Genomic DNA, 14,203 nt, shown 5'->3' with positions numbered 1-14,203 from the left:
ACTGTCGAGTGGACTTGAGACAGAACGAGAGCGTTGCCAATTGCAGAAGGTCACCCTGCCGTTCTTGAGGCAGCTGCTCGAACTGTTGAGCGGACTCGAAACAGAGCAAGGGTGTTGCCAATATTGGAAGGGCCCCATTGCGTGCAGGTTTTCCATACACAGGGCAAGATCTTCGAGGACGATAACCTTATATATAAAAAGGAATTGCTCAAAGCTTTGCATGACTTAGCTTTTCTGTCATTGCACGGACATTCACCGCATCTGCAGATGACGCCGCACGTTTGGTCTTCTTCTTCTTGGGAGCCATGGCGATGAAGAGCTGCTAAACTAACTGCTAGATCGGATTTTCACAACGGCGCCACCCCCTACCTGGCGCGCCAAAGATGTCGGTGGAAACGACACCTATGGGATCACTGGGACCCCTGCTATGGTTGGCGGGCGCGGGGTTGTACAAAGAGCGGGTCTGGTAGTAAGCACAAAGATCGTTTATCCAGGTTCGGGCCGCAAGGATCTGTAATACCCTAGTCCTGCTTTGGTGTATATTTGAGTGTTCTTGAGCTCTCGAACTAGCTGTGGTGCGTGCGTAGTCCAAATCCGAATCCCTCTCCAGTATGCCTCGGGCCTCCTTTTATAGTCAAAAGGGGTCGCCACAGTGGCACACGGGAGGTGGAAAGGTATACAGTGGTTAAGTCTATCCTCTGGTACTGTCGGACAAACGCATTTAATGCGCTACCGATGTGCCCTTCTTGCTTTATCATGGATGGCAAGGAAGCTCGTCTCAGCTGTCGCCGCCTCACCTGGCTCTGACGCGTGTCCGAGCTGATGAGGCGTTGTGGTGCCACGTTGGCTGGCTGCTGGGCTGGCGCGGTGGCAGAGTCTTCATGAAGATCTGCATGCCACCACGTAGGTGCCTGCTGAGTTGGCTTGGAGGCTGCGCGTCTCCATGCAGGTGCCTGCCCAGCTGGTTGAGCTGGCAGCTGTATGGGAACGGCGGTGGAGTCTTGGCGGACGTGGGCCTGGCTGTGGCCCCGCAGGTGTCCTCGGCAAGGGTCTTGTTAGGGCCCCGACTAGGGTCTTGCCGTGGCATTGCGGTCGTCCCCGGCAAGGATCTTGCCAGGGGTCCCGTGGATTTCCTTGGCAAGGATCTTGCCGAGGATCGTCGTCTTCTGGTCCTCATCTGATCTTGTGTGCTTATGATCTTCACAAAGATCTGCATGCCACCATGGAGGTGCCTCCCGAGCCTTGGTTCCAATGTGGTTGATGGTGTTGGAACCCTTGGGTTCAAGGGTGGGGCGCTCTGCTGGAGTTGGGCAAGTTGCCCCGGCAAGGCTCTTGCCGGGGCTGCGGAGGCCGCCACGGCAAGGGTTTTGCCGGGGGAGTGCACCTCGCCCTCTTGTTGTTTGTGTCTCTGGTCTTGGCATTGCTTTGCCCATCTTGTGCCTTTGGCTTCCCTCCTCTACCCTACTTAGTGTGGCCGCGGGCGCGGCTCTGACTGCCCGTGCACAAGTAAAGGGGTAAAAAAGGAGAGCCCCTACTTTTGTACAGTGACACCTCTGCCTTTTATTGATCAAATGCTAGAAAGATTATCTAAGCACACACATTTTTGCTTCCTTGATGGATATTTTGGTTTTTCACAAATACCTATCTCTCAACTTGATCAAGAAAAGACCACTTTCCCTTGTCCTTTTGGAACTTATGCTTATAGACGTATGCCTTTTGGTTTATGCAATGCACCTGCTACCTTTCAAAGATGTATGACTGTTATATTCTCTGACTTTTGTGAAAAGATTGTTGAGGTTTTCATGAATGACTTTTCTGTTTACGGGAAGTGTTTTGATGATTGTTTTAGCAATCTTGATTGAATTTTGCAGAGATGTGAGCAAACAAACCTTGTCCTGAATTGGGAGAAGTGCCACTTTATGGTCAATGAAGGAATTGTTTTGGGACATAAAATTTCTGAAAGAGGTATTGAGGTGGACAAAGCTAAGGTTGATGCAATTGAGAAAATGCAATGTCCTAAAGATATCATAGCTATTCGTAGTTTCCTAGGTCATGCTGGTTTCCATAGGAGATTTATCAATGACTTTTCTAAAATTTCTAGGCCTCTTATGAATCTTTTGCAAAAGGACATTTCTTTTGTTTTTGATGACGATTCTTTAGAAGACTTCGAAACAGTCAAGAAAGCCTTAATTTCTGCACCTATTGTTCAACCACCTGATTGGAACTTGCCTTTTGAAATTATGTGTGATGCTAGTGATTATGTTGTTGGTGCTGTTCTAGGATAAAGAGTTCATAAGAAACTGAATGTTAATCATTGTGCTAGTAAAACTCTAGACAATGCACAATCAAATTATGCTACTACTGAAAAATTATTTCTAGCAGTGGTATTTGCTTGTGATAAATTTAGATCTTACATTGTTGACTCTAAAGTTATTGTTCACACCGATCATGCTGCAATAAAATATCTTATGGAAAAGAAAGATGCTAAACCTAGGCTTATTCGATGGGTTCTCTTGCTACAAGAATTTGATTTGCATATTACTGATAGAAAAGGATATGAGAACCCTGATACGTCTCCAACGTATCTATAATTTTTTTATTGTTCCATGCTGTTATATTATCAATCTTGGATGTTTTATAATCATTTTATAGTCATTTTATATCATTTTTTGGTACTAACCTATTGACATAGTGCCAATTGCCAGTTCTTGTTTTCTGCATGTTTTTTACATCGTAGGAAATCAATACCAAACGGAGTCAAAATGTAGCAAAACTTTTTGGAGATCTTTTTTGGACCAGAAGACAACCAATGGGCTGAAGAAGCACCTGGGGGCTGCTCCGAGGGGAGCACAACCCACCAGGGCATGCCTGGAGGCCCAGGCGCACCCTGGTGGGTTGTGCCCACCTTGGGTGCCCCCCGGACTGCCTCTTTACTCTATAAATACCCCAATATTCCAGAAATCCTAGGGGTGTCGACGAAAATCAATTCCAGCCGCCGTAGAGTCCAGAACCACCAGATCCAATCTAGACACCATCATGGAGGGGTTCACCACTTCCATTGGTGCCTCTTCGATGATGCGTGAGTAGTTCTTTGTAGACCTTCGGGTCCGTAGTTAGTAGCTAGATGGCTTCTTCTCTCTCGTTTGATTCTCAATACAATGGTCTCTTGGAGATCCATATGATGTAACTCTTTTTACGGTGTGTTTGTTGGGATCGGATGAACTTTGAGTTTATGATCAGATCTATCTTTTTATATGCATGAAAGTTATTTGAGTTTCTTTGATCTCTTATATGCATAATTGCTTATAGCCTCATATTTCTTCTCCGATATTTGGGTTTTGTTTGGCCAACTTGATATATTAATCTTGCAACGGGAAGAGGTGCTTTGTAGTGGGTTCGATCTTACGGTGCTTGACCCTAGTGACAGAAGGGGAACCGACACGTATGTATTGTTGCTACTAAGGGTAAAACGATGGGGTCTATTTCTACATAAATAGATCTTGTCTACATCATGTCATCGTTCTTATTGCATTACTCCGTTTCTCCATGAACTTAATACACTAGATGCATGCTGGATAGCGGTCGATGTGTGGAGTAATAGTAGTAGATGCAGGTAGGAGTCGATGTACTAATATTGGACGTGATGCCTATATAATGATAATTGCATGGATATCATCATGATTATTTGAAGTTCTATCAATTGCCCAACGGTAATTTGTTTACCCATCGTTTGCTATTTTTCTCGAGAGAAGCCACTAGTGAAACCTACGGCCCCCGGGTCTCTTTCACATATTATTTGCCTTTGCGATCTATTTTCCTTTGCTTTTATTTTCATATCTATTAAACCAAAAATACAAAAATACCTTGCTGCAATTTATTATTATTTATTTTATTTGGCGTTCGATCTATCAATCCACTACAATTTATTCACGTCCGTTTGCCAATTCTGGCGCCGTTACCCGAAAGGGATTGACAACCCCTTTTACACGTCGGGTTGAGATTATTTGTTGTGTGTGTGCAGGTGTTGTTTATTTTGTGTTGCTTGGTTCTCCTACTGGTTCGGTAACCTTGGTTTCTTCACTGAGGGAAATACCTACCGCCGCTGTGCTGCAGCATCCCTTCCTCTTGGGGGAAATACCGACGTAGCTTCAAGCTGCATCAAAAGGAATTTCTGGCGCCGTTGCTGGGGAGGATCAAGTCAAGATAGTCTCCCGAATACGTGCCTATTTATGGCGCCGTTGCCGGGGAGGATCTTCAACATAAACTAGGTTCCTAATCACAAATCTCATCTCCTTGCGATTTACATTATTTGCCATTTGCCTCTCATTTTCCTCTCCCCCACTTCACAAAAATTTGCCGTTTTATTCGCCCTCTTTTTCGTTCGCTGTTTCCACGTCCGATCTATCCTTTGCTTGCAATCATGAGTGATTTTGGTATGGCAACAACAGATGATGGCCTAACTCCTAAGAATGGACATATGGGCAATCTGAATGCTAAAACTTTTATCTTGGGGCAAGGGAATGTTATGGGAAAAGAACGTATCCAAGAATTTTCCAACTGTGTTGGAAATCTAAGTCTTGATGATGCTCCTATACTTAGGACTACTAGATCTTATGAGGATGATATTTCAGCACTAGTTCTGAAACTTGAAAGAAAATTTATCCATACTCATCCTACTTTGCAAAGATTGGTTTTTGAGCTTCCCGTTATAAATAATCCTAAGGCTAAAAAGTTGGCCACTCTCGTTCTTATGAATGAATTTGACTACATAATACGGGAAGCTAGGGAAATCTTTGAATTTTATGGTATGAATCGTGAAAAGCCTGTGATAGATGAAATTATTTACAATAGTGACTATGCGTTAAGACATTTGCTTGGGTATAATAAACTTTTTGATGAGAATCTTAAGAAAGAAGTTCCCATTCTAGATGTAATCCAACAAGTTTTCAATAATTCAATCAACATTACTCTTGGATTGTTCCCGGAAATAAATGTGGTTATGATAATGGGCAACTTAATAGTGCTAAGCTTTCTATGGACAATATGTTTTATGTTGTTTTTCCAAAGCCTCATAATGAAAATACCTCTAAAGAGATCAAAAAGAAAGATGACAAAACTTAGGTCCTTGCTTTATGCCTAGCTAAGGGCGTAAAACTATAGCGCTTGTTGGGAGGCAACCCAATGAATAAAATTTATTTTTGCCTTTTGCTTTCTATTCTTGAATGTTTGCACAATATTCTACTGTTATGATTGTGTTTTTTGTGTTTTAATTAGTGTTTGTGCCAAGCAAGCCTATAGGATCTTCTTGGGTGATAGTTGTTTGATCTTGCTGGAAAAAATAGAAACTTTTGCGTCCAGAGTTAGAATTTTTTAAAATAACAAAAGAGACGAACAACTCTGAATTTTTTACAATAGATTTATATAAAAATTGCTCAGGTCGTCCTATTTTTCAGGATTTTTGGAGTTACAGAATTATTCAAAATATTCAGATTGCTACAGACTGTTCTGTTTTGACAGATTCTGTTTTCTTTGCGTTGTGTGCTTGTTTTGATGATTCTATGATTTTCTGTGATGAGTTTTTGCCATAGGAAAGTTGGAATACAGTAGATATAATGCAAGAATAAAATATGAATTGGTTTACTATAGAACTTATAGTAGTGATTTGCTTTCTTATAGTAACGGATCTCACGAAGGTTTTGTTGAGTTTTGTATGATTGAAGTTTTCAAGTTTTGGGTTATCTTACGATGGATGAAGGAATAAGGAGTGAGAAGAGCCTAAGCTTGGGGATGCCTCGGCATCCCAAGCTATTATCCAAAGAGAGCAAGCAACTAAGCTTGGGGATGCCCCAAGTGGCATCCCCTCTTTCTTCTAACGACCATCGGTATTTTACTCGAAGCTATATTTTTATTCGTCACATACTATGTGTTTTGCTTGGAGCGTCTTGTATGATATGAGTCTTTGATTGTTTTATTTTGTGTTTTAAGTCTTGATTCCTCTCTGGACACACCTATTTGAGAGAGCCAAAATTATGCCCTAACATGCTAAAATTGCTCTCTATGCTTCACTTATATAATTTCATGAAGATCATTGGAAATAATAAACTTGTTTCTTAGTAATAGTTTTGAGATATGATGATGTGATATGTGAGTCATGTTGATGAGTAATTATGCTTTAGTAAGAATATTGGTGTCAAGGTTTGTGATTCCCTGTGCAAGCACGAAAGTCAATAATTATGCAATGAAATTATATCCTACTTGTGGTGCATTATTCGGTGCTAATTATGCTTAATGCTCGCTTATGAGATTATTCGTTTCTTGGTTGGTCACTTCTCAATCTTTTGCTAGCCTTCATTTTGCACTAAGTATGATCAGTACTTGTGCATCCAAAAACCTTTAAACCAGTTTTGCCACATGAGTCCACTATAGCTACCTATATGCGGTATTGTTTTGCCGCTTTAAGCAAATTTGTATGTGCCATCTATAATATTCAAAATAAACTTCTCTTTTGTGTGTTCGTACCGCTCGTGAGGTGGTGAGGGGTGGCTAATATTTTCAATGCTAGATGTGTTCCTCAAGATGAGTGTTTATTCACTTGTCATTGCACGAGAGTAAGGCAAAGGTATTAGGGATGCCCAGTCCAGAAATGAAAAATGAAGGGAGGCGAGATAACCTTTTGACCGCCGCGAGCCTCGCTCCCACTGGTCCGTATTAATGGCGTGCCCGAGCGGCCGCACCCCCATCCTCGCCACACACACAATCCTCTCTCTCCGCCCGCATCCTCGACGCTGCTCTCAGTCCTCAAAGATGTCAGTGTATTACGATGCTGCTGAAGCGCCCCATCAGAGGGAGTGGCGACACCGGGGCTGCTGAAGCACCGAAGCACGATGTGAATATGGATAAATAGGTTGCCATCACCACCGACGAGGTGGAGAATGAGGCTGCCAACAAGCGGAGGTGGGTCGAGAAAGAACCGCAAGCGACTCCAGCCGGCCTAGACTTCATCAGCAGCCTCCCCGATGATATGTTGACAGTCATCATAAATCTCCTCCCAATCAAATATGGGGCGAGGACAACCGTCCTTTCCCGGCGGTGGCGCCCCCGATGGCTCCCCACCCATCTCGACCTCCTTGACACCCACGAGCTCTGCCATGGCTATTGCAAAAGCTTGGATGCGTTCTCCCAGATCCTCGGCAGTCACCATGGCCCAATCAGAGGCCTTAGCACGGCAAGTTCTGTTCCAACGGCAATGACCGAGCCAAGCTTGAGGAGTGGTTCCGATCCCCCGCCCTTGATCAGCTCGAGGATCTCTGTTTTAATGATGGACATATGCGCTCGCTGCCAACGTCCGCACTCCCCTTCGCGCCCACGCTGCGCCTCGCCAATTTCATGAACTGCCATCCCCCTTAATGACGTGCACGCTCTTTTTCTACCACGACTGAAGCACCTCGAGCTCGTCGACGTCTGCATCCAAAAGGATGACATGGAGCGCCTACTCCGAGTTTGTACTGCACTCGAGTTCCTTCGTCTTCAGGCAATGAATTGGTCGGGTAGCTTCCACATCACCTCCATGACCCTCTAGACTATTTACGTGTGTTGCTGGTGCTGCAACAAGAGATCACAAAGGGTGGACCACAATATGGTCATTGAGGACACACCTTCACTCGAGAGATTACTTGTAGTTGATCAACAAGGTCCAACAAGAATCAATGTCATTTCTATGCCGAAATTGACAGTGGTGGGCTACTCGTTTGTCAAATACTCCAAACTTGTTATTGGATCCACACCCGTTCAGGTATAACAGTCGCCTTCTACCTCTCCTTCTTGATATCAACATTATTTCTAATTTTGAAGTTGTATATTCGTCTGTCATCCAGAAAAGCTTGATCTAGATTCTGCGCACAGTGAAGGTTTGGGCACTAGAATCTATCGGCCCCAACCTGTACGAAGTTGTCAGTTTCCTGAGATGCTTTCCATGCTTGGAGAAGCTGTATATAGAGGTGCTGTTACTTTCTTGTTAAATGTTAACCATAAGGGAGTTCAATTTTTGGCACCTTTTCCCAAGTTTACAATGACAATGTACTACGATTTCTGAAGGAATTTTGGAGGATTTTAGGACATACACCCCCACACCCATATTGGTTGCTTGATTCATATGGTTACAATCCATAAGCATTTCTCCTTTGAACTCATCTGTACTAGTTTTCTTAGGGAATTTTTTTCATCCACTCCAACCTCTTGTGAAGAAGGCTACATTTTCTAGATTGTTATCAAAATGCCCATGTTAATCATGTCAGATCGAAGATGGCACGTTGGTGTGTTTTACAATTCCTGCAAACCAAATAGGCCTATAGTAGTATTCAAAACTGCATGTAGGCACTAACACGTTTTCTTCTTTTGCATATGATAATAATAGGCTCGGGGGTGGATAATGTGATAAAATATAACGACAATCACATCGAATGCCTAGATCTGCATCTCTCAAAATTTACTTTGAACTCCTACCGAGGGACCTTACCGGAGATTATATTCGCCAGGTTCTTTGTTGTCAGAGCAAGGGTGCTGAAGGTAATGAGGTTGGACATGCATTTATATCAAAAAAATGAATGGTTTGTTGATCAGCGCGGGCAACTACTGCAAAATGGAAAAGGCTCCAACAGAGTAATCAAAAGTCATTGTGTCATCCCCTGATGACTCACAAGTATAGGGAATCTATCGTAGTCCTTTCGATAAGTAAGAGTGTCGAACCCAATGAGGAGCAAAAGGAAATGACAAGCGGTTTTCAGCAAGGTATTCTCTGCAAGCACTGAAATTATCGGTAAGAGATAGTTGTGTGATAAGATAATTCGTAACGGGTAACAAGTAACAAATGTAACTAAGGTGCAGCAAGGTGTCCCAATCCTTTTTATAGCAAAGGACAAGCATGTACGGACTCTTATATAAAGCAAAGCGCTCCCGAGGACACATGGGAATTATTGTCAAGTTAGTTTCATCATGCTCATATGATTCGCGTTCATTACTTTGACAATTTGATATGTGGGTGGACTGGTGCTTGGGTGTTGTCCTTAGTTGGACAAGCCTCGCACTTATGATTAACCCCTCCCGCAAGCATCTGCAACTACGAAAGAATAATTAAGATAAATCTAACCATAGCATGAAACATGTGGGTCCAAATTAGCCCCTTACGAAGCAACACATAAACTAGGGTTTAAGATTCTGTCACTCTAGCTACCCATCATCTACTTATTACTTCCCAATGCCTTCCCCTAGGCCCAAATCATGGTGAAGTGTCATGTAGTCGACGTTCACATAACACCACTAGAGGAAAGACAACATACATCTCATCAAAATATCGAACGGATACCAAATTCACATGATTACTTATAACAAGACTTCTCCCATGTCCTCAGGAACAAACATTACTACTCACAAAGCATATTCATGTTCATAATTAGAGGGGTAATAAATATCATTAAGGATCTGAACATATGATCTTCCTCCGAATAAAGCAACTAGCATCAACTACAAGGAGTAATCAACACTACTAGCAACCCACAGGTACCATTCTGAGGTTTTGAAACAAAGATCGGATACAAAAGATGAACTAGGGTTTGAGAGGAGATGGTGCTGGTGAAGATGTTGATGGAGATTGACCCCCTCTCGATGAGAGGATCGTTGGTGATGACGATGGCTTCGATTTCCCCCTCCCGGAGGGAAGTTTCCCCGGCAGAACAGCTCCGCCGAAGCGCTAGATTGCTTCTGCCCAGGTTCCGCCTCGAGATGGCGGCGCTTCGTCCCGAAAGCTTCCTTATGATTCTTTCCAGGTCAAAAGACACCATATAGTAGAAGATGGGCACCGAGGACCTGCCAGGGGGCCCACAAGCCCTAGGGGCGCACCTAGGGGGGTAGGGCGCGCTCCTAGGCTTGTGGCCACCTGGTGGGTCCCCTCTGGAATTTTTTTCGCCCAATATTTTTTATATATTCCAAAATAATTCTCCGTAAATTTTCAGGACTTTTGGAGTTGTGTAGAATAGTCTCTCAGATTTCCTCCTTTCCGGTCCAGAATTCCTGCTGCCGGCATTTTCCCTCTTTGTGTAAACCTTGGAAAATAAGAGAGAAAAGGCATAAGAATCGTATCATAATGTGTAATAAAAACCCATTATGCAATAAATATCAATATAAAAGCATGATGCTAAATGGACGTATCAACTCCCCCAAGCTTAGACCTCGCTTGTCCTCAAGCGAAAGCCGTAATCGATAAATATGTCCACATGTTTAGAGATAGAGGTGTCGATAAAATAAAATACAGACATGAGCGCATCATGATCATCTTTGGAACAACAACATATATTGTCATATAATTTCTTATGCTAAAGTGACAATTTGTTCACAAGGTAAAGTATGAATCAGAAACTTTACTCAAAACTAACAAACTATGATCTCAGTCATTGAAGCAATTGCAATTTATCACAATATCAGAAAGAGTCAATGTAAGAGCTTTTGTATAGCAAGCCCACATACTCAACCATCTTTTAATCTTTCACAATTGGTAACACTCACGCAATACTTATGAATTCAAAGCCTCAATCAGACACCAAGAAAGATAGGGGCTTATAATTTCACCTCCCAACCTTTTACCTCAATGGTAATGTCAACAATAATACTTTATGATAACCTACATCCGAGTGGAAATATATATCTGGATCTTTCTCCAACACATAGCGCTTGCTAAAAAGAAAAAAATGTAAAAAGGAAAGGTGAAGATCACCATGACTCTTGTGTAAGGGTAGAAGATAAAAGTAAAAGATAGGCCCTTCGCAGAGGGAAGCTTAGGTTGTCATGCGCTTTTATGGTTGGATGCACAAAATCTTAATGCAAAAGAATGTCAGTTTATATTGCTGGTTGTTATAGAGAAGTTTATTATGCAACCCGTCGCTTTTATTTCTTCCATAACACAAGTTTTTATAAACCTTATTTTCTTTGCACTAAAATATTATACATATTTAGAGAACAATTTTTATTGCTTGCACCGATGAGAACTTACTTAAAGGATCTTACTCAATCCATAGGTAGGTATAGTGGACTCTCATGGCAAAACTGTTTTAAGGGATGTTTGGATGCACAAGTAGTACCTCTAGTTGGTGCAAAAGATTTGGCTAGAATGGGATGAGAAGCAAGGTCAGCATGTTGGAGGATCCATGACAATATAACTTCTATTCGGATATAAGAAAACATAACCCATTATGTTGTCTTCCTTGTCCAACCTCAACTCTTTAGCATATAGTATTTTAATGTGTGCTCTTAATCACAAAAGATGTCCAAGATAATATATTTATTTGTGAAATCCTCTTTCTTTATTACTTCCTAATAATTGCAACAATGACCAAAACTATGTTTGTCAACTATCAACAAATTTTATTCATCATACTATTTATATGTGAAGTCATCACTCTCCATAAGATCATATATAATCTTTTTATTTCTTTGTATTCTTTTCTTTTTCTTGAGATCATAACAAGAAAGCAAAAGCCCTGAAATCAAAACTACTCTTTATTATATAACTCTCGGACTCGATTACATAGAGGGAACTCAAAGCAAAACTCAAAGCTAGATCATGCTAAAATTTTATTCTACTAGATCAAGATATAACCAAAAGAACCACACTAAGAAAAATGATAAAGGTAAAGATGTGATGGTGATACAATACCAGGACACCTCCCCCAAGCTTGGCACAAGCCAAGGGGAGTACCCATACCCATGTACTCAGTTTTCCTTCTTCGGAGGTGATGGTGGTGAAGTTGATGATGATGTGGTGGGCTTGTCCTCCATCTTCCAAGGCATAGGTTCACCATCGTAAAAAGATGAATGAGTCTCTGGGATCCTCAAATCTGCAGCCAAACTCATCCTCTTAAATATGAATTCATACACACAGTTTTGGTTTTGCAGGTCATAGATCTGGGCTTGGAGATGCTCGATTTTATCATGAAGCTTGAAGATGGCCTCCCCGATGTTCTTGGTGTCCAGCTTGTGGTCACGGGTAAATTCCGTGATCATTGAGTGATTGGCGCCGAGTTCGTGTTCCACCATCCCTTGGTACTTGAAGACTTGCTGCTCCATTGCTTTGAGCCTTGTATCAACGCTTCCAGTCCTCTTTGGCCCTTGAACATCGCGGATGTGTAGCACCCCCTCATGCATCTCATTGGTTTGAGGGTGTTGCTGCACCTCCGCAAGGTAGGGGTTGATGATCTTCTCAAAGAACTTGTCCTTGGAAGTGCTTGGGGACGTCATAGGATCTAGACCTATCAGAAAAACGACTCGAAACAAGAACAGAGGATTTTGCCGTGGTACGGTGGTGAAAACTTTCGGGAGATTATATAATGAATTTTTACCGACCATCAGAAGTGTTCTGCAAGAAAAGGGAGTCCAGAGGGCACACGAGGTGGTCACAAGCCAGGGAGGCACGCCCAGGGGGGTAGGGCGCGCCCCCAGGGCTTGTCGCCTCCTCGTGCACTTTTCGAACTACTTTTTATTTTCCTAAATTTTTAAATATTCCAAAACGGAGTAGAATTGCCATTGGAAAAGTTTTGGAGTCGGTTTACTTACCGTACCACATACCTATTCCTTTTTGGAGTCTGAAATGTTTTGGTAGATATCCCTTATGTACTCCTTCGGTGTTATGGTATTAATAATATTGGTTTCAACATTTATGGGAGTACCTGTGATATACTGTTTGATTCTTTGCCTGTTTACCACCTTCGGGTTGGTGCCCTCGGTGTTGTTGATCTTGATGGCACCGGAACGATAAAATTCCTCGATAATGTAAGGACCTTCCCATTTAGAGAGAAGCTTTCCTGCAAAAAAATCTTAAACGATAGTTGTATAGCAAGACATGGTCACCTACATTAAATTCATGCTTTTGTATCCTTTTGTCATGCCATCTTTTAACTTTTTGTTTAAACAACTTGGCATTTTCATAAGCTTGGGTTCTCCATTCATCAAGTGAGTTAATGTCAAATAATCTCTTTTCACCAGCAATTTAGAAATCATAGTTGAGCTCTTTAATTGCCCAATAAGCTTTATGTTCTAGTTCAAGAGGTAAGTGACATGCTTTTCCATAAACCATTTTATACGGAGACATACCCATAGGGTTTTTATAAGCATTTCTATAAGCCCATATTGCGTCATCAAGTTTCTTAGACCAATTCTTTCTAGATCTATTAACAGTCTTTTGCAAAATCAATTTTATTTCTCTATTGCTGAATTCTACCTGACCACTAGACTGAGGATGATAAGCTGATGCAATTCTATGGTTGACATCATATTTAGCAAGCAATTTATGAAAAGCACCATGAATAAAATGTGAACCACCATCAGTCATAAAATATCTAGGGACTCCAAACCTCGGAAAAATAACTTCTTTAAGCATGTTAATAGAAGTGTTATGATCATCACTACTAGTTGGAATAGCTTCTACCCACTTACTAACGTAATCAATAGCTACTAAAATATGTGTATATCCATTGGAGGAAGGAAAAGGTCCCATATAATCAAAGCCCCAAACATCAAATGGTTCAATAACAAGTGAGTAATTCATAGGCATTTCCTGATGTCTACTAATATTACCAATTATTTGATATTCATCACAAGACAAGACAAACTTACGATCATCCTTGAAGAGTAGGCCAATAAAAACCAGATTTTAATACCTTTGTGTGCAATTCTATCTCCAGCATGGTGTCCTCCGTAGGCCTCGGAGTGACACTTGTGTAGGATCTGCTCTTGTTCATGCTGAGGCACACAACGTATAATAACACCATCTAACCCTTCTTTATAAAGGTGTGGGTCATCCCATAAGTAATGTCTTAAATCAAAGAAAAACTTTTTCTTTTGCTGGTATGTGAAACTAGGTGGTATAAATTTAGCGACGATGTAATTAGCATAATCAGCATACCATGGAGTACTATGAGAAGCATTTATGACAGGTTGTTGTTCATCAGGAAAGCTATCATCAATAGGTAGTAGGTCATCAAGAACATTTTCTAACCTAGACAAGTTGTCTGCTAAGGGTTCTCAGCTCCCTTTCTATCAATAATATGCAAATCAAATTCTTGCAACAAGAGAACCCATATAATAAGTCTAGGTTTAGCATCCTTCTTTTCCATAAGGTATTTAATAGCAGCATGATTGGTGTGAACAGTTACTTTGG

This window comes from Aegilops tauschii, chromosome 2 (genome assembly GCF_002575655.3).
Source record: "Aegilops tauschii subsp. strangulata cultivar AL8/78 chromosome 2, Aet v6.0, whole genome shotgun sequence".
Taxonomy (NCBI): domain Eukaryota; kingdom Viridiplantae; phylum Streptophyta; class Magnoliopsida; order Poales; family Poaceae; genus Aegilops; species Aegilops tauschii.
Note: the sequence above shows the minus strand (reverse complement) of the source record.